General features: G+C 49.0%; 1 protein-coding gene across 1 annotated transcript in view; it reads right to left on the bottom strand.

Annotated features, from left to right (window-relative positions):
* Positions 1-20060, bottom strand: part of LOC111845786 (teneurin-3-like) — a 301519-nt gene that overhangs the window by 174772 nt on the left and 106687 nt on the right. The window contains exon 8 of the mRNA XM_072707755.1: positions 17316-17394. The gene's annotated coding sequence lies outside the window, so the exon portion shown is untranslated. The remainder of the gene's footprint in view (positions 1-17315; positions 17395-20060) is intronic.

Below are 20060 nucleotides of genomic sequence, written 5' to 3'. Positions count from 1 at the left end.
TCTGAAATGAGCTTTGCAGCCTTTCTGGAAATTTATCTGCTAATACCTTTAGGACAGTCAGAAAGATCAATTCCTCAAATAAATGGACTTAACGGTGAACTCATTATCCTCCCCGAAAACACGCGTTTTCATTAAAATAAAATAAAATGCAATAAAATAAGTGGTGTGACAGCAGTAGGCTGCCCAGCTTTGTCTTGCGAAGTGTGGAGCTGAGATAAACACACTCATGTGTCACGTTCCCCGTGCTGGAGACAGAGGTGACTTTTCACTTGCTTACGTTTAACATGGAAGTATCGTTACGTGTCAAGAAGGAACAGAGACCCCGTCCAGAAATCAAAGTGGAGACGGTGTGAGGTGTAGAGGAGGGGAGGGATGGCAGCCCAGGGCCCAGGTAACATCAAAGCAAAGTACGATGTGGGGGGGGGGCACACCATTCTGTCACAGCGTCCTCTGGAATTATGTAAGCTTACTGCCCTCTGCCCCCCACCCAGCCCCTTCCACCACCCTCCGCCCTCCCCCCACCATGCTCTGCCCCCTGCCAGCCCCCCCACCGTCTCTGCCCCACCCCCTTCTGCCCCACCCTCTGTTACACCCTCTTCTACTGCCCTCTGCCCCAGAAAACAGAGCAAAGTACAAGTATAGGAAAAGAACAGGGTGTTTATGTGGGAGGATGGGGGGGATCTAGATAATGTGGACCCCCCCACGTGTAAGCAGGCTGTCCCAGAGGCCCACTTTCCTGGGACAGGGGGTGATCGTGTGGGGGGGGGGAGCTGAAACTGACCAAAAAGCTTTTCCAAGACAATAAAAACAAAAGGAAAAGGTAAGACGTCAATTTGTCAGCAATCTGTGGATCCAAGCGTCCCCCGGGGGGGGGGGGGGGGTAGCTGTGTGGGGCTCTTAGTGAGTGTGTGTCTATTCTGCGTGAGTGTGCTGCTGTATGTGGGTAAGCATGTGCGTCCGTGTGTGGGGCATGTCCTCCTGTAATTATATCTTTGTGGGGACTCTCCATTTCTATGGGGAAATCTCTAATCCCAACATGAGGACCTTCACCCCTACCAAGCCCTAACCTTAAGCATAAGTAACCAAACTAAAAACAAGACTTTTTAGTTTTTTGATTGCAGATTTTTGCGGGGACCTGAAAAATGGTCTCCACAATGTCAGAATAACAGGTTTTTATTATATTGTGGGGAACATTTGGTCCCCACAACGTAATATAAACATAATCCACACACACACCTACACACACAGCCTCTCTCAGCCTGCAAACCAACTGTGCCCTCTAATGGCTGTATCTCTGCACTTTGCCAGTTAAACTCTGAAACAGCCGCGTGTGTATCTGAAGCACTCAGGCACTCACTAAAGATGCCAGCGCTTCTGTTCTTTCTGCAGAAAGAATGTACTGATCAGCTGACCTGGACCTCCCAGGTTATGACGCCCCCTACCCATTTTTTAAGGCAAATATTTTGGTTGAGCAGTACTTGTTCACTTTTCTCCTCCAAAGACAAAGAAAATGAGTACAATTGACTCAGAGAGTGCGTGCAGAGCTCACGCAAAAGTAGCGGCCATGTACCCTGACTTTTTAACATAAACTAGAGAATCTTGAAAAGGAATGATCATCAAAATTGCAAAGGTTGCTAAGTTTTGTTTTCTATGACAGAGTGAACATGTTTATGTGAAACTCATTGATGGTATCCAGAGTCGTCAGAGAGGCGTGGGAAGCATGGCAGAGTCAGGGGGTTCAGCACATGACTGGGGGGGCCAAAGTGACATTTTTTCAGGGGGCCCATAATTTCTAGGTATGTCCCTGATGGTCTTAGCCCAGCTATCGCGGTCCTTGCAGTGTGATAACGGTCCATGCGTAAAGTCACAATTTACGCAGGCCTAAAACTAATACTAATAGCTGTCCTCCAGCTGCAGAAACTGTGTAATAACAGCTTCTGGGCCACAGACTCCTTTGTAAAACAGAGCAGATGTATGCTCTGCTGCTCTGCTGTAGATCTATGCCACCTTCTTCAGGACCATGTAGCTATTTTTGTGCTTCTACGTCCTCGGCAGTCGCGCCTCGGGGCTCCTCTGTGTTAACAGCCTCGATGGGGGACACCGGGCATCTGGCCCTCTGCAGTAGTGGGAAATACCCACCCTCCCCACGGCTACCACCATTCTGCCATCACTGCTGCCCCCTGCTGGCAACCACAGCCCCCCATAACAAACTGCCTGATGACGGCCAAAGCTGAAGTGCGTGTGAAGGCCTCTGACGAGACCTGCCAAGCTTTGCCAAACTCCGCCCATAAAGCAGATCTCTCCAGAAGATCTCTAAGCTTCACGCAGCCCTCTGCCTTTTCAGAACTTACCTGAATTTCAAATATTTATTGTGCAAATGCACAGTGACACAGATAAGTCTCCAGTGCCCCCTAAGTCACAGGGGCAGCCTGGTTTTACAGCTGGTCGCTTTAAGAGGGGGAAGCCTCTCTCCTCAAGTCCTGCACACCTACAGACATCCCAGGCGGGAGACAGCAGGGCAGGTTTTCAGAGCAAACCGAGGGTCTTCCAGAATCCCCCCCCCCGGGATTATTGTCACTTTACTATACGTTTCTGCCTGTGTGTCCCCCCCCCACCACCACCACAACCCCACCCCAGGCAAATAAATCATTAATGTTACCCTTCCCTAAGGGCCAGTACCATCAGTTCAGGATTTTCCTGTGAAGGACTACGGGCAAATCTAAATCTATTATACAACTGTTAAAAAATTGCTAAATATTTCAGTCTAATGAGTTCTGTCTGCATTTGAAATACTCAATGTTACACAAAATGACTACATTTTCATGAAATAAATAAGCTTTGCTTTACTGGAGAGAGTTTTAGCGCAGTGTATGTGCGCTATTATTCCACAGTATGAAATGGTGAATTTGTCCCAAATTAGCATCCTTTTTTTCGTGATGCAAACCACCTGGGGCTGCAGCAGCGAGCCCATGAACAAAATGTCCACAGCGTGTGGAGTCATGCAGGGCAGCGACAGAGTGTGGGTGCAGAGCAGGCCGCATGTACACAGGCACCTTGCCGCACGGGGGGACGGCATCCCTCTAAGCAGCAAAGAAGGAGCCCATCCAGCAGAACCAGTGCAAACAAACCACAAGTACATAGCGCTAAACGAAACGATAAACCAAAGCGCCCAAACGAAAGATGTTTCGTCTTCCTGCCCCAGGGAGAAAACCCTCCTTCAGCAGCACGGCTGGCCCTTACGCTCCCGGCATCTCGTCATGGAGACGGGAGCCAGCTGGACCTAATCAGGGAGAGGTTTCCCATCTGCAGGTCATGGGTGTGGCAGGGGGGGGCGCGAGGCCCCACCCGCCCAGGCGCTGTTGCCCAGCCATATGTAAAGTGGCTTTAAAATGCCTGATGCAGACTGTTGGCTTCGGAGGCCCCTGCGACGTCCAAAGCTGCAGCGGTGAGAGCCAAATCGCTCAGAGGCAGTTACTGTCAAAGATGCCGAAATCTGACATGATGAAGAAGGCTCGGCATGCACTGGGGTGAACTGCGCCGCAAATAAAGGGCTGGAATCCTAATGAGGACCAGGTTAGCGGTGAAGAAGATCCCATGATGGGGGGGGGGGGGGGAGGACCACAGTTATTCTGTGAGATACGAATGGGGCCAAGGCTGTCATCTGGACTTCTGTAATCAGTGTCAGATGGGCTGCCGGGGGTTTGGTTGGTAATCAAAGACAATAGATGTGTTTGTGAGACAGGCGACATTCTGAAAGGTTCTACCGCTGCTTGGATGTTCATAACCAGAAATTAAAACACAGAGCGGAGCTTCTGCCCACACTGGCCAACTGGCCTGCAGACAGGAAGACATGGCTCTCTCTCAAAGGCAGCCTTACAGGGGCTCAGCAGATCTTTCAAAATGCCGCATTGAAGCACCCATTCCTGTCCTTCCTCTCCCTGTATCAATGTGGTTGTTCCACAGTCCCATATACTCTCTCCCCATTTTCATCGAAAGTCATGGTCAGAGCTACTGAGCTCAAAGCCAAAGAAAGATGTGGAATACGGCGATTCACAGAAGCTCTCCGACCTGCACATCCCCATGCAGCAGCATCTCTCCGGTTATGACCTGCACATCCCCATGCAGCAGCATCTCTCCGGTTATGACCTGCACATCCCCATGCAGCGGCATCTCTCCGGTTGTGACCTGCACATCCCCATGCAGCGGCATCTCTCCGGTTATGACCTGCACATCCCCATGCAGCGGCATCTCTCCGGTTATTACCTGCACATCCCCATGCAGCGGCATCTCTCCGGTTATGACCTGCACATCCCCATGCAGCGGCATCTCTCCGGTTATGACCTGCACATCCCTATGCAGCGGCATCTCTCCGGTTATGACCTGCACATCCCTATGCAGCTGCATCTCTCCGGTTATGACCTGCACATCCCTATGCAGCGGCATCTCTCTGGTTATGACCTGCACATCCCTATGCAGCGGCATCTCTCCGGTTATGACCTGCACATCCCCATGCAGCGGCATCTCTCCGGTTATGCACCACAGGGATGTTTGTTTAGGCCAGGAACCGAGATTTTGAAAGTATTCAAAAAAAGGTAATGTGCAAAATTCCAATTTTTTTTTGTTTTGAATGGTCAATCTTTGTAATAACAGGAAAAGCGCTAGAAATAATGACCTAAAATTGTTTTTTAAATTAAATATTATACAACAATAATAGTCACATCAACAAAATCACTATTATTTAGAACAAAACAACAAATTATTATTATTACAGGAAACGTGGCTGGAAGATGGATCATTATTATGATTATTAATATTATAAGAACAGCTGGCACACATCTGGCTCCCTGGCTGCTCCGCCACCCACGGCCGCGAGCTACCAGGCAGCGTCAGCCATTGCCAGCCCCACCAAAAAGCAGCGACATCAGAGCCTCATGAACATAAAGGTGCATTAATAAGCAGGGTCATCGAGGGATTCGTGGCCGCTGGCTGCCGTGGGAAGGGCACCCGCAGCAATGACGGTTGTTATCCCAGGGGGGGGGGCGCTTAGTATTGCTGTGTGTCACTGACACAGATAATAAATCTCATCGCTGTTTGTTTTTGCAGGAGTTGGGAGCGGAGGCCCAGAGGACAGCAATCGGCACGCTGCGTAATCGAAACGCAGGCCGCTCCAGAGGGTGGGCTTCTTGGGAGGTTGGGTGGGGTCAGGAATTTGAGGATAACGGACCCCCCCCCCCCATTCTGAAGGGTTGTCATCTGATCATTGGTCCTGACAGGTACCACTGTTGTTCCCCAGCAATCATGGCCAGCACATTCCTCACTTCGGAAGGCTTTATTTCTGCAGCGGGTGAACTTTCCGCAAAGGCTAAACTCACGAGGATAAACAGCCTGATGCCCTTGCCGGTGGCAGGCTTTCCCACATACGTATAAGTCTGGCAAACTGAACACTCCCATTCCTCCTACACGGTTCCCCTCCACACCGAAAACGGGGCCCAAAGGCATGGAGAAAGGGGATCACCGACAGTAAGGGCTGCTAAACGCTCATGCTGTCTTTGCAGAGGACCGCACATCCAGCCGGTCCCAAAATAGCAGTCCCACGGTGTAAACCCAAAGCCCAGACAGTGGTGGTACATGATCCAGCAGGGCTGCGGACAAGAGGTGAACGGACATGAAGTGGAGAAAGGTGAAGGTCAGCCTGGAGATGCGTCTGTACCTCAGACAAGGCTTCGAAGAAGTCAAAACTCACAAATCAGTCACGTCACCCATATCTGGTATCACATGGGGTGTCACAATCAGTCCCAGTCTTGAGTAATCCTTGCATGTGTGGGCTCCCCTTCACACACTGTTAGGGTAATGAGCCTTTTATTACATATTTGCCTAGCAGACGTCGTTATCCAAAGTGACGTAAATAACATAAGTTTTAACAACATTAAATCGCACTTGCACGTCCAGCCTTCTATCCGCCCTGCCAGCAGACACTAAATGGTTTCCAAATTGCAGGCCGTGTGAATTCATTACATTTCCATGTGCTGGGTATTAAAAATGATTAGCGTCTGCTCAGGAAATAATTTTTTTTCATTTTAAATTTCAAACGAACGCAATAATGACCCAAAATGCAATAATGTGAGAGAAAACTTCATCTACAGTGACTAAATAAATTTTTAAAAACCTGAAAATGAAGGTGCTAGTTACGCATAAGCACACAAACAAGATCTGACATCCATAACGTGTTGAGTGTTGCAGGACGTGATGTCATAACTAACTGCCGATACTTTTTTTGTTACCGTAAAGCCACTCCACCGCACTCAAACCCAGAAGAGAGCCACAGTTAAATACTGTAGCATGTTCGGCAGGATCACTGATGCTTCCTGTCATTGCCACACACAAGGTTGCTGTGTGTTTACCAGGATAAATAGGAATGGGTTTCAAGGACTGAGCAGCTTGTTCACTTCATTGTGAGAGGAAAAATCTCATCTTTGATGGCATAAAGACATAATAATTGCTCCAGGCAGTCTTTTGTGTCTATAAATGAATCTCTCAGATTCCTCATTGCACAATGTAAATTGTAATAACTTTTTTTTTTAGTTTTGCATTGTTCCAGCCCTACAGCAGCGGAAGACAGGAAATTTTGCAGATGCCTCAAATGTGTGTTTGCGTTTCCTCCTAAATCACTAGCAAATCTGATGGCAGAGGAATAGTGTTTTGGGAATACTTTCCTTTCACTTTTGACTGATCTGATATGAGGTCGAGTTGATCCTATTCAGACATTATGGAGGGAATACCAAGGAGAGGGGAAGGTGAACAGCTTTATGAATCACAGGGAGCGTGGGGCCTAAGGTAAAGACCTGGGAGGACAACCCAACACAGCCCAACACAGCCCAACACAGGGCACTCACACACACACACTGACACACACACACACACACACACACTCACACTCACACACACAGGTTTGTAATAATATCTTTTTGGGAAAACTCTAATCCCAACATGATGACCTTAACCCCTACCCAACCCTAACCTTACCCATAAGTAACCAAACTAAATACAAGACTTTTTAGTTTTTTGATTGCATTCACAGATCTTTGTGGGGACCTGAAAAATGGTCCCCACAATGTCAAAACCACAGGATTTTATCACATTGCGGAGGACATTCGGTCACCAAAATGTAATATGAAAATAATCCACAGACACACACACACACACACACACACACACACATACACAAACGGCATGGAGGAACCATCATACATGCATACAGACGGGTTCTCGCTAGAGCCTGGGACACAGGACCCAGCAAAGTGACAGACTGAAGCCCTGTGTCACACGCAGTGCTTCCACAGCTGGGAGGTCTTGCCCCTGAGGGAGGCCACCCCTTGACATGAATGCATCTCTTGCATACAAGTTGATGTTTAACCTCGAACCTACTACATACAATATTGTTATTTGCAGAGCAGAGCGCTACAATTAAAGATTATATTTCTGTTTTACTGAAATGATATTTTAAAATAGCTGATATTACAAAATCCCCAGTTGTACGTCTCTGTACTTTTGAACGATACACAGGCTGAGCTGAAACTCGGCTAATGAGACTTGAGGCAGCCGAGTGCTTTAATAAAAGAAGAGACACATGACAGCAGCACCATCGGCAACGAAGGGACGCTCCGAAAAAGCCATTTGGAAAGCAGGCGTCCGAGAACAAGCCATAGGCACAACTCGAGAAGAAAAGCCGCTTCTGTCCAGGCTGCAAACAAACCAAGGGGAATTAGAGGATTCTGCCCCTAGCATTCAGCACACAAATGATCCGAGCTGGGATTAAAGTGCTCCGAAGCTGGTTTAATTTCAGTCAATGATGAAAACACACATACTCCCCGCAAGGAACGTGCAGCCATTCCTCAAAGTTCATGGCCCTGCCCATTGAACAAGGTTGTAGCTGAAATGGTGACAGAGAAATACATGGACTCAAGAAGTATTACATTATATTTAACACCAATAATCAGTATGATTAACAGTATCAAAGTAGGAGGCTGTAAGTAGGCAGGACCGTTAAATATTACATCTGAAGAAGATGAGCAAGCAGACTGATTGATTCCTAGATATGAAGAATTAGTGATTTGCTTAATTCCGCCGTCACAAAGAGCGACACAGAATGTTCAGCAGGTCTAACAATGTGACCGGTTATAGAGCCTCATTACCTCGAGTAAACAGCCACAGCGTGAAAGGAAGTTCATATACAATGACTGGTGCTGCACGCCAAAATCCATGCGCATTCAGGTGTGGTCCAGCCCCAGTGCATCAGGTTCCAAACGTCAGCGCCCTCTAATGGCCGTAAATGGTGTGGATTAATTATCTTATTAACACTCTTTGGGATCATCAGATGCATACACAACCTCGAGGAGAATTCCACAGGACCACATGTTCTGAGTCTGAGACCATGGAAGTCCAACAGAGGGCTATTCTGTTCAGTCATGTGACAAAAGTAAAAGCAAAAGTAAGGTTCTTTTTCAGCAAGTTAAGGTCAGCAGCCATACCACCAGCAGTTCACCAGTGCGGTCATGCGGTCACGTGCCAATCAGGATGCGCAGTTGTATGGTCACATGCCAATCAGGAAGCGTGATCGTATGGGGTCATATGGTCATGTGGCAATCTGGAAGCGTGGTTGTATGGTCATGTACCGATCAGAAAGCATGGTCATTTGGTCACGTGCCGATCTGGCAGCGCGGTCTTATGGTCATGTGCTGATCAGGAAGCACAGTCGTATGGTCACATGCTGATCAGGAAGCGCGGTCGTATGGTCACATGCTGATCAGGAAGCATGGTCGAATGGTCACGTGCCGATCAGGAAGCGCGGTGGAATGGTCACGTGCCGATCAGGAAGCGCGGTCGTATGGTCACGTCCCGATCAGGAAGCACGGTCGTATGGTCACGTCCCGATCAGGAAGCGCGGTCGTATGGTCACGTCCCGATCAGGAAGCGCGGTCGTATGGTCACGTGCCGATCAGAAAGCACGGTCGTATGGTCACGTCCTGATCAGGAAGCGCGGTCGTATGGTCACGTCCCAATCAAGAAGTACGGTCGTATGGTCACGTGCCGATCCAGCAGCGGGGGCGTATGGTCATGTGCCGATCTGGCAGCACAGTTATATGGTCATGTGCCAATCAGGAAGCGTGGTTGTATGGTCCTGTGCCAATCAGGAAGCGTGGTTGTATGGTCACGTCCCAATCAGGAAGCGCAGTCGTATGGTCACGTGCTGTTCAGGAAGTGCGGTCGCATGGTCACGTGCTGATCAAGAAGCGCGGTCGTATGGTCACGTGCTGATCAGGAAGCACGGTCGTATGGGGTCGTATGGTCACGTGTCAATCAGGAAGCGCAGTCTTATGGTCACATGCTGATCAGGAAGCGTGGTCGCATGGTCACGTGCTGATCAGGAAGTGCGGTCGCATGGTCACGTGCTGATCAGGAAGCGCGGTCGTATGGTCACATGCTGATCAGGAAGCGCGGTCGTATGGGGTCGTATGGTCACGTGCCAATCAGGAAGCGCAGTCTTATGGTCATGTGCTGATCAGGAAGCGTGGTCATATGGTCACGTCCCGATCAGCAAGCGCAGTCGTATGGTCACCTGCTGATCAGGAAGCGCGGTCGTATGGGGTCGTATGGTCACGTGTCAATCAGGAAGCGCAGTCTTATGGTCACATGCTGATCAGGAAGCGCGGTCGTATGGGGTCGTATGGTCACGTGTCAATCAGGAACCGCAGTCTTATGGTCACATGCTGATCAGGAAGCGCGGTCGCATGGTCACGTGCTGATCAGGAAGTGCGGTCGTATGTGGTCGTATGGTCACGTGCCGATCAAGAAGCGCAGTCATATGATCACGTGCTGATCAGGAAGCGTGGTCGTATGGTCACGTCCCGATCAGCAAGCGCAGTCGTATGGTCACCTGCTGATCAGGAAGCGCGGTCGTATGGTCATGTGGTGGAATAGTTACTTCAGCATTAGTTCAAATACAAGAACTCGTGGCCATAGGTGGAAATTAGCGGGAGAACATTTCAAACTGGATTTAAGGAAGCACTTCTTTACACAGCGTGTAGTCAGAGTATGGAATAGTCTTCCTGATAACGTAGTGCAAGCTGAATCCTTGGGTTCCTTTAAATCAGAGCTAGATAAGATTTTAACAACTCTGAGCTATTAGTTAAGTTCTCCCCAAGCGAGCTCGATGGGCCGAATGGCCTCCTCTCGTTTGTATAGTTCTTATGTTCTTATGTTCTTATGGTGAGGCGGCAGCACAGTCGTATTGTCATGAGCCGATCCCACGGTCGTATGATCATGTGCCAATCTGGCAGCACGGCCTATAGGAACATAATGGCATTGGTTGGTCCTGCAAAACTTCCTAAAAAACTTGCTATGCTTTTAGCCTTTCCACACAAAGCACTTTTCTAACTCACTAATCGTTGTTCATAATCTTGGATAAAACATAAGGATGATTATAATAATATCACGATAATAAAATGTATAAATAAGGGTTTAATAATTATATTAATAATAATGAAATGGCCAGCGCTCCTGTATTAGGGATATATTTCACATATACTGCACAGTTATGTTTTACTTATAAGGACATGGCTAAAATACGAGCAGACCAGCCAGCCGCCTCCCGTTACAGCATGATCTTAGCGCGGGCCGGGAGAGACCGACGCCAGATCACAGGATCCAAAGGCTCGGCAGCTTTCACCTGCACCGGTGGCCAACATGAGAAACCTCAACCTCCCGCTCAACATACGTTAAAAATAATAATAATAAATAAAGTTCACACATACATTTTTTATTTAAACATTTTCTGAGAACTATCCCAACATATTCCCTGCACAAAATGGCATCTTATAAGATAATGCATTCAGAAGCTCAGGTCTTTAACTAGCAGGCCACTGTGGCCTTTCTGTTCATGGCAAAGACCTTGCCCCTTCTTTAGACTGAAAGATTTGGGGAAAATATCTAACTGCGATTTTTTCTGACAGATATTGCGATTACGATTTGATTGGCCATATAATTTTTTATATGTCAAGCTTCAGTTAAATATTCGGTGTGTAATAGATTTAAAACATATGACAACATTACCACATGAGATACCATCAAAATATTAACTGGTCTATATTCTAATACAAGGATGAGAACTTAAAGATATGAATTGCTTCCAACATGTATTTTTTTTTTTAATTAACAGAGGACAATCAAACATAAAATAAACACAAAAGCTGTGATAAGTTAAAGTAATAATGATAAAAATAAAACAATTCCAGTAAGAAAAAAAACAATGGGAATCCTGCTGCTTGGACCCCTATTACTAGGACCTTTCTATAAGTATCTTTGACCATGAAATAGGTAGGTAATTCACTTATAGCTCAGCAGCAGAATGAATGTTTTTTCGCATTGTGAATGTAACGCTTTCCTTGGGATTCACGAGTTTGCTGTTTGTGGGTTGTATACACTGGGCCACTTCTGATTGGTCAGAATGACTGTCACACAAAGAGGACAACATGGATTTGTAAAATTATTCTCACAGTGTTAAACCTGTGCTGTATAATGCATATTCTAAATCACAGCCTTTGTGATTTGATAATCGCATTGTTTAAAATTGTGATTTTGATATAACATTAATAAATTGTTCAGCCCTACCCCTTCTTTTTGAATCTGTTTCCAGTAAGGCCTCCTACAAATGTATCTGTGACTCTACACATCATTTCTGTCAGCCTATAAAGGCTTGAACTGTTTACCGAGACTCAGGCAAGAGGACAGCAGATGGCAAATTTGCGGAGCTGGACTTGGAACCAATACAATGCTGGATCAGAATGGAGAGGGTCCCGCCATGAGACTCTTACCCGCGAAACACGATACCCACACAGCTGAGTAAATGGAAGTAAGAGGAAACAAACAACAAACAAATCAAATACATGCCAAAACATGCGAGTGACTGGACCCGGCCATTCAAGATGCAGCATAGCCGCATTTAGAGACCGCCAACATTGGTCGAACATACCAGCAGAAACTGACACATTTACACGGGTGTCATACTGGAGAGAAAAGCTCTCCAGGGCAGAAGGCCTGGACGCTCAGCGTGGATCAGCACCTGGCTCTCGTGACACCCCCTCGCTACCCTGGTCATGCCTTGCCTCGATGCTGGGTCGTCCTGACGGGTGCCAGACGTCTTCCTCAAGCCCGGAAGGCCGGATTACATACAATGGGAAAGAAAGCAAATGCTTCTCATCAGGATGCTGACTGAAAAACAGAGCGGCCATGGGCAAACACAGCAGCCTGGGCCTGGAGCTGAGGTTCAGCCCGAAAGACCGGCTGGTCGGAAACCGGTGAGAAGCAGGTCTGGTATCGAAAGGTCAGCCACACAAGCGAGAGGAACTCACCGGAAAGCCACGTGCAGGTGGGTGGGAACGTGCGGGGGGGCCTGATAACAGCAGTTTCATTACACGACCCCCGTTCACTGCCAGATTGGCTTCCTAATAAATTTCCCTGAGGCGTGCTTGATGTATGCGTTTAATATTAAGCGCCTCTTATCCGCATGTCACTCAGTGGACAAAGGAGCGACAGTGGCAGAGTGATTATTTTACACATTTCTCCATCATTTACATGGCCCTCCACATTGCTCCCAGACAGCAGCGTGAAACACACCGCTGGCCAGAAGCAGCGACCTGTGCCGGCCTCGAATACCTGAGGTCCGTGGGGAAAAGCCAAGACGACTGGGAAGCTTTGGAGGGCCCTTCTTCACTTTCTGAAGGAACGAGAGTTGGCATCAGAGATCATCCAGCACTTCAGCCCCTAAATATACTCATTACGCGTGTAGGGCTGTCAGAAGAGCGGGAGCGTCGCTGCTGACCTCCTGTAGGGTCTCCCAGACAGTCTGAAGCTAGGGTATAAGGAGGAGGACGACGAGGACCCAGTCGATGGCATCTTGGAAGCAGACAGCAGGCATCTCTGGGGGAAAACGGCGTTCAGTTACGAGTCCTGTTTCCAAGAGGAAAAGCGGTCCCCCGCCATAATGACAGTGTCTCCATGCCGCTCTCTCAATCTGGATCGGTAAACACTCTCAAAATGCCTACCCTGCTACCGGACCATTTACACTCACGTATCGCGGACTGCATGACAGCTGTATCCCCCCCCCCATTAAATGCATCAGACACAAACACCAAGTCACAGCTGGGACTGCCTCCCATCTCTGTGTCCAACAGGGCACTCCCAGCATCCCCAGTGCCGCGTGCCTCACCTGTCCCGAATGGAAAGCCACACAAGCTGCCTACCTCGTTAAGCTATGAAGGTGTGGTGCTCAGGGCCCCGTGGCTCGTTTTAAACAATGCGTCTTCACAACCCAGAGGCGTCCGAGGCCACACCAATAAAGCAGCCCTACATCTGGCATTGAAGGTAATTTATGGAGTTTATACGGATTTACACGGACACAGACAGCCACACTGCCGGCTCAATCTCCCGTGTGTTTCTGACCCTGCCGCAATTTTTTCCTGTATCTCGGCTACAAGACGTTCCCGAAGGGGAGGGACGGCGGCTGGATAAGAAAGGTAACGGGATCGTTGTTTGACAGCATGAAGATATATGAACCTCGGGATGGCGGAGGGAACAGCGGAGCGCATCGCAAGGCTGATTGATGCGAGCCGATGGCATGTTGTAAAAACACAGCGGATTAGCGCCACCCCCCCCCCCCCCCACCAACCGGCAAGGACGGCATTCCACGTTATACTGCCAAAATATGCCATACATCACACAGGAAGGAGACCCACATCAGGAATTATTACCAGATGAATGTTTCTCATAAATATGAACTACTTTACAACATACAGAATTTTCATCTAAACTTACAACAACTCATTCCTGCCACGGTGATTGATGGCTGGCCATGTATCTTTCCTTGTTGAAGAAAGCAGGTTGGAAATAACTATTACATTTATTAATTAAAAATATTAAATAAATGTTAGGGACACATTTGGTCAAAATATTTGCCCCACATATAAGCATCACGTGCTAAAGTGTGAAATGTTCACGGCGTGTTACACGAGACTGCATGCACACTGACCAGCTGTGCACATGTGTGTGTGTGTGGATGTGCGCGAGTGTTTGCTCTGGAGAAGCGATCACGCGATATGGGGGGGTAGGTTACCCTTAGGGAAAAGTTAGAGAGTGACAACATTTCCTGAACACCGGACACTAATATGCTAATGGAAAGTCCCCCTAAAATATTAAAGTCAGCAGAGCTGTCAGGACACAGAAAGGGCAACCAAAGGCTAAAAAGTCGACTTTTTCCCGGATATGTTAACACCCAAATGCTGTCAGCACTTCGAGAAGCAGCAAGATAATCCCAGGCTGGCAGTGGAGCTCCCCGTCCGGGAGGGATAGAGACGCAGGCCCATTTGTTATGAGGAGAAACACAAACACAGCCCTGCACTTTACTAATGAAACGTTTAAAAATAAATATATGTAAAAATAAGTAAAAGGTTGTGTTGAAAGTGGAGCTGAGGCGGGGTGGGGGCCGCTGTGCTCGACACCCCCACGTGGCTCGTTTCCAGGTGTTGTGCACCGTTCCTGAGAGAGTGCCTTGTCAGGAAACTCGCTCTTTACGCAGCTCCTCGGGGGCTGGACGCGCCGGCTAGCGAAAGCCGCGAGGCAAATGAGAGCAGCGTGGCTCTGGGGAGGCGCCCCCTGCAGGTCACACACAGGTCACCAGCCTGTTTTTAGAGCCTCGCTTTAATACTTTAAAACATTGGAGTGCATGAATTAGGCTGGTATCGTTATCTCCCCCCAAAAATGTATGATAAATAAACGAGATCTGCTCATTCATGACCTCTGTCACTAGACGTGTCCGACCACCATGGCACATCTCCGCCTTTCCCCTCCGGGCTTGATGGTATGCCACCATCTGACTGATCTGTAACCAGCACCCCCAGCTGACTAATTAAATAAGTGCAGTGATAACAACCCCCACCTGACAGACTCTCACAGGTCACAAACCCCAGACGGGACACGTTCTGTTCACAGGTCGCCATTACGCAATCGACTTCGGGTTCACGGTGGATCGATGCTGCTCATGGCCAATGGCACTCTAGGAGAAGATGAAGATTGCTTATCCCCCATCTCACATCATGGAACTCTGGTCTCCATGGGTTACTGAGACCAGGGTCACATGACTGACCTGAGCACAGGCATCGCTGAAGTGGGGAGGCCACATGGCCTCCGAAAACGCCATTTATCACGGCCTGTTATACAGGGCACAGGCAGAGTTGAGGCCCCCTCCCCCCCCCCACGGCCAACAGAAATGCCCGGTTGCTATGCGAGGAGAGGAGAAGGCCTCCCGGGGCAGGTCGCGGTGCAACGACAGCAGCGATTTCCAGCCTCAGCAGGAGGGGGCGTCACCGAGCACGGGTTGACGCACAATTGGACCTGGAAGATGGGGGAATTAGCCCCCGCACCCACGCGGGGGTGTACAATTCCCATCGGCCTTTCACCCACAGCCCCTTTCAACTGCACATCACTCTACCCTCCTCTCACTGGTCTGATTTCTGCAGAGCAGAGCGGGCTCCAGGCTCAGGCTCCAGGCTCAGGCTCCAGGCTCAGGGTCCAGGCTCAGGCTCCAGGCTCAGGGTCCCCACCAGCGCCCCAGCTGCCCCATAATCACTCTCCTTTTTATAGTCACCATTTAATGTTCTTCCTACGATGATAAACTGAACGCAACACAATCCTAAAAGACATAAGAAAACTGCATCTGGGAATGTCATTCTACAGAGAGACCTGGCCCATAATACAAAAGGGAACCATGTACAGCCCAGCTCATCTTATCCAGAAGCTTCCTTTCTGAAGGGAGGCCGGAGATCGATGTAATAATTACCAATCTGACCCTCTCGGATGACTGGTACGTGACGGCCCCATGAAAGGTCGTGCTGCGGCGATCAGGGAGGCGCTTTGTTTTAGGTGATGCATACTTCTGGGCAGATCTGAGAACTGCCGGGCAGCCATGAAAGACGGCCTGCGACTCCAGAGCCATAAAAGACGGCCTGGGACTCCAGAGCCATAAAAGCAATTACAGCTTCTAGACATTGTAAAAGTATAACTTTAATTGCCATTAATTGCGTTGAGGTGACTGGTTCTAAATGTCTAATGCTATTTCTGTCAGAGAGGGCGATTTATTCAAAGCTATTATCCCCAGAAGCTGAAAATGGGGAATCTATAGACTGCTTCTAGACCCTGAGAGACTTCAGACTGTAAATATATAGCGGCTACGTGGCGGCGCATGTGATTTTACTGTTTATTCTAACTTGACTGAAAACTTTTCTCTGCTCAGGAAGCACAATGAAATCGGAGTTTGCAGCAAAGACTTTAAGCTCTAGATTAAGCTCAACCCAACATTAACGATGGTATTGTTTGGGATGGAGCTCTTCTGTGCTGTGCCTCTCCCTGGGCTGTCCTCACAGTCCCACCAGAGATTGTCTCCAGGGACTGTTAGCCACGTCTTCCCAAATGTCCACGTGAATGGCAGTGGAGTTTAAAGTAGAGCCGCAGGGACATTTCCGGGGCAGGATCCTGCCCGCGTCCCTGCCATTGCATGTACACACAAAGCCGATCCGAGGCATCTCCGGAAAGGGCGGGCTGATCTGCGCCTCGACGCACACGGCTCCCCGCGGCTCGCCGTCGTCCGGCAGGGAGTGTATAGTTACAGAGAAAACAGGCCAGCGTCACGTGGCGAGCTCGGAGGAATTCGCTGACTGTGCGCGAAGCCCGTGGCGAGGCGCAGATGTGGGTACGCCTTACGACAAATTAAACTGCTCAGGAAGTGGAGGCTGTGTGGAGAGGCTCCGCCCAGGCGGGCCCCGTCGCCGAGCCCATCCCGCCGTGTCGCAGCCGTTCACTTGGAAGCCAAGCCTTCCGTGCGCCTCGGAAACGCCGCGGCCTGCCGCGAGGCCTTACGGAGGGATGCGCATCGGCAGCTAATTGTGTTATGGGACAGAACGGCGCCGGACGGGCTCACAGGAGTTGAGCAAGGAGAGAAGAACCTTCAAGAAACTCCAGAGAAGCCTGCACAAGTCGATGGGCGTTATTCCATTTGTGTAGCTAGGGCGACACAGAATATTCACCAACTTATATTTTGTGTGTGGAAGCCTGGGCCAAACGGAAGCAGGGAGCAGACGTCTCAAAAGAGAGACACACACACACACACACACACACACACACACACATTGAAGCCAGAAAGAAAAGAACAGGGCCTGGATCTCCACGCAGTACAAAACATTCCAGAAAGAGTTTTAACATTGTCATACCTGCTGGGGTCTATCCCTCTGCTCTCTGTCCATCTGATGAATCTGTTCAGTGGTTTGGCACCAGAGGGACCTACAGCTCCTTTAAACAGCAGAGATATGGGGAGGGGGGGGAGGGACAGGAGAAAGACACCAATTAAAACCTCCATCTCCATGAACACAACGCGCACACAGCCTCTGAGCCGTGTGGGATTCTCACTGGAGCACACAGTTTGATGATTTTGGCAATCAGGCCCTGCCTGTGGGGGGCAGAATCCCAGAGGGTGGACAAGACTCTTCTGGAACATTGGGGGGGGGGGGCGTATACTGTAGAAAACAGATGTTTGCTGTTTAGGACGGAGGAGATAATCTCCATCGGACCACATACATCAGCCTCTATAAGAACATCTTCATAACCATGCCCGGAGAAATCAAGACAATAAGAACATAAGAAATTTACAAACGAGAGGAGACCATTGGGCCCATCAAGCTTGTTTGGGGAGAACTTAACTAATAGCTTAAAAGATGCCGGAAGGGCCTGGGTGCGGCCTTACCCTCATGTGCTAATAGGGGGTGGGGCTCTCCGTAGCCCAGGCTCCTAACCTTGAATTGTTAATGCTGTGGTCTGACTGTTTTCTGCCTCCTCATGGAAGGGGCATCTCTGGCTGTTTCTCAATATCAAGAACGCAAAGCAACCGATGTATCCTTGATATTTGGGATAGGGCAAGAACCACATCCAGGGATTCTTACCCTCCCCTGAACACAAGAACACAAGTGCGGCCAAGTACGTATACTGAGAAACACCCTCCGTGTCCGAGGGCTGGTGCCCCTTGGATGATGCCGTCTCCAAGACACGTCGCTTTGGGGAAGGTTTCATCTGCTCCCCTGCGATGCCTCCCGTGGTGGCTGCACGTGGCTCTACCTCGTGAACAGCTTATCTGGGCTGTGTCCCGAATCGCACGGGCGCTGGGGCCGGGACAAGCGTGTGAACATCGCAGGTCCCCTGAGCGTGTCGGCGGATGACAGACCCACCTCCCCCCATGTGTGTCCCACCTAGCATATCTTCCTGTTCTACTGCTGTAATGTATTCCATGATCCCCTGGACAGGGGTGGAGATGACAGCCAGGAAGCAGGGCCAACAACAATGCGGCATGCGCATGGGCACGGCTCGCAGGACCGGCCGCGCTGCAGCTCTCGCTCTCCAAAAGAAGAAGAAAAAGAAGAGAAAGAAAGCACCCAGCTCTATAAATTAGTAAAATGGAAGGAAAATGTGAGTTGCTTGGGAGAGAAGTTAACTAACTAATTAAATAAGAAATAAAGTCATGGGTGGCAGCGGTGGGGGGGGGGGGGAGGGCTAATGTCTGCATGAAGATGGAGTGCAGTGAAAATATGCCACCCTTTCAGGTGAGGATATTGCACTTCGCATATTATCTTGGCTAATGTTCCGTTTTCATGCTGATGTTTATGGTCTGTACTTGGACCTGTGATTATCACCACCGGAGCCCTGTGCCTGGGAAGGAGCAGGAGGAGGGAGGGGAAGGAGGAGGTGCAGCGCCGGAGCTGAGCAATCCCTTAATGCCGAGGCCCCACAAGGAGCCGTGAAGGGCGCTACCACAAATGACCGGCGCTGGCTGGGGCAGCAGGGCAGCCAAGCTGCTTGGGAAGAAGCACCAGGTTTGGGATGGAAAGGCAGACGAGAGCAACGTATCTCATATACAGAGATAATAACCCGACCCATTAGGACGCTGTCCTAGAAGCAAACTCCTAGTTAAGAACAAAACTGAAACTAAAGGACTGCCGTGACCCTGAGCAGATAAGCAGTTAGAAGTTTGATGGATAGTTGGACAGATGAATGGCTGGATGGATGGATGGATGGATGGATGAATGGATCAAACCAAAGGATGGTTTTGCTGGGATGTCCCAACTTACCTGGTTTTTGATGACTGGAATTATAATCATCACCTTGTGCAGCCTAACTGCAGCTAATGTGCATCCAGAGTGATTAATTTATACACTTAGAAATTATCAAAACACAGAGCGGGCATATGAATGTATGTCAGTTTGCATAAGACTGACAGGCTAAAAATTTAACTACCAAGAGTGAAAGAGGGTTAGATGTATAACAAGTAACGAAATAAATCCTTTCACTAACATGAGTCTTTCACAGACAGCGATTAAAATATTTATGAATGTATTCAAGTGCTCCTTTTTAACCTTCCCCTGACCCCATTTAAGCGTCAGATGCCTTTTAGAATGTTTTGGAGGTCAGGATGAAGAAAACAGATTTAAACGATGATGACAGCTGGCCCCCGTCATGCCGCCCCCCGCCCCAGCACAGGCTCCTTCGGTGCGGGTTAAATCGCTCGGAGACCTCACAGGCAGGAGCCCAGGAGCACACCACGCCGCGTGACACAGCGACCAGACCGAACAGAGAGGTGCAGGAATCACCAGTCACAGAGTCAAGTCGTTGTGCGGATTACAAAGCCGGGTCTTATATACATTTACACCTGGTTTCTGCTCAGAAATACATCTCACAGGACACACCGGACAAGGACAGAGCAAAGTGCCAGAGCCGGAAAACAGCATGTGAAAGTGAACGCAGGGCCCCACATCTCCGCTTCCGCGGTCTCTCTTGTTTGGCCGTAAGACAAAGAGCGTGCAGGCAGTTTTATTCACTGAAAATATCTCGCTTATCACATTCAAAGGGAATTCAGTGCCACGAAACACAAAAAGACAATTACTCTGAGAAGAAATATGCTAATAACTGTT

The sequence above is a fragment of the Paramormyrops kingsleyae genome, chromosome 25 (assembly GCF_048594095.1).
Source record: "Paramormyrops kingsleyae isolate MSU_618 chromosome 25, PKINGS_0.4, whole genome shotgun sequence".
NCBI lineage: Eukaryota > Metazoa > Chordata > Actinopteri > Osteoglossiformes > Mormyridae > Paramormyrops > Paramormyrops kingsleyae.
This window is presented reverse-complemented; position numbering and strand designations above follow the sequence as displayed.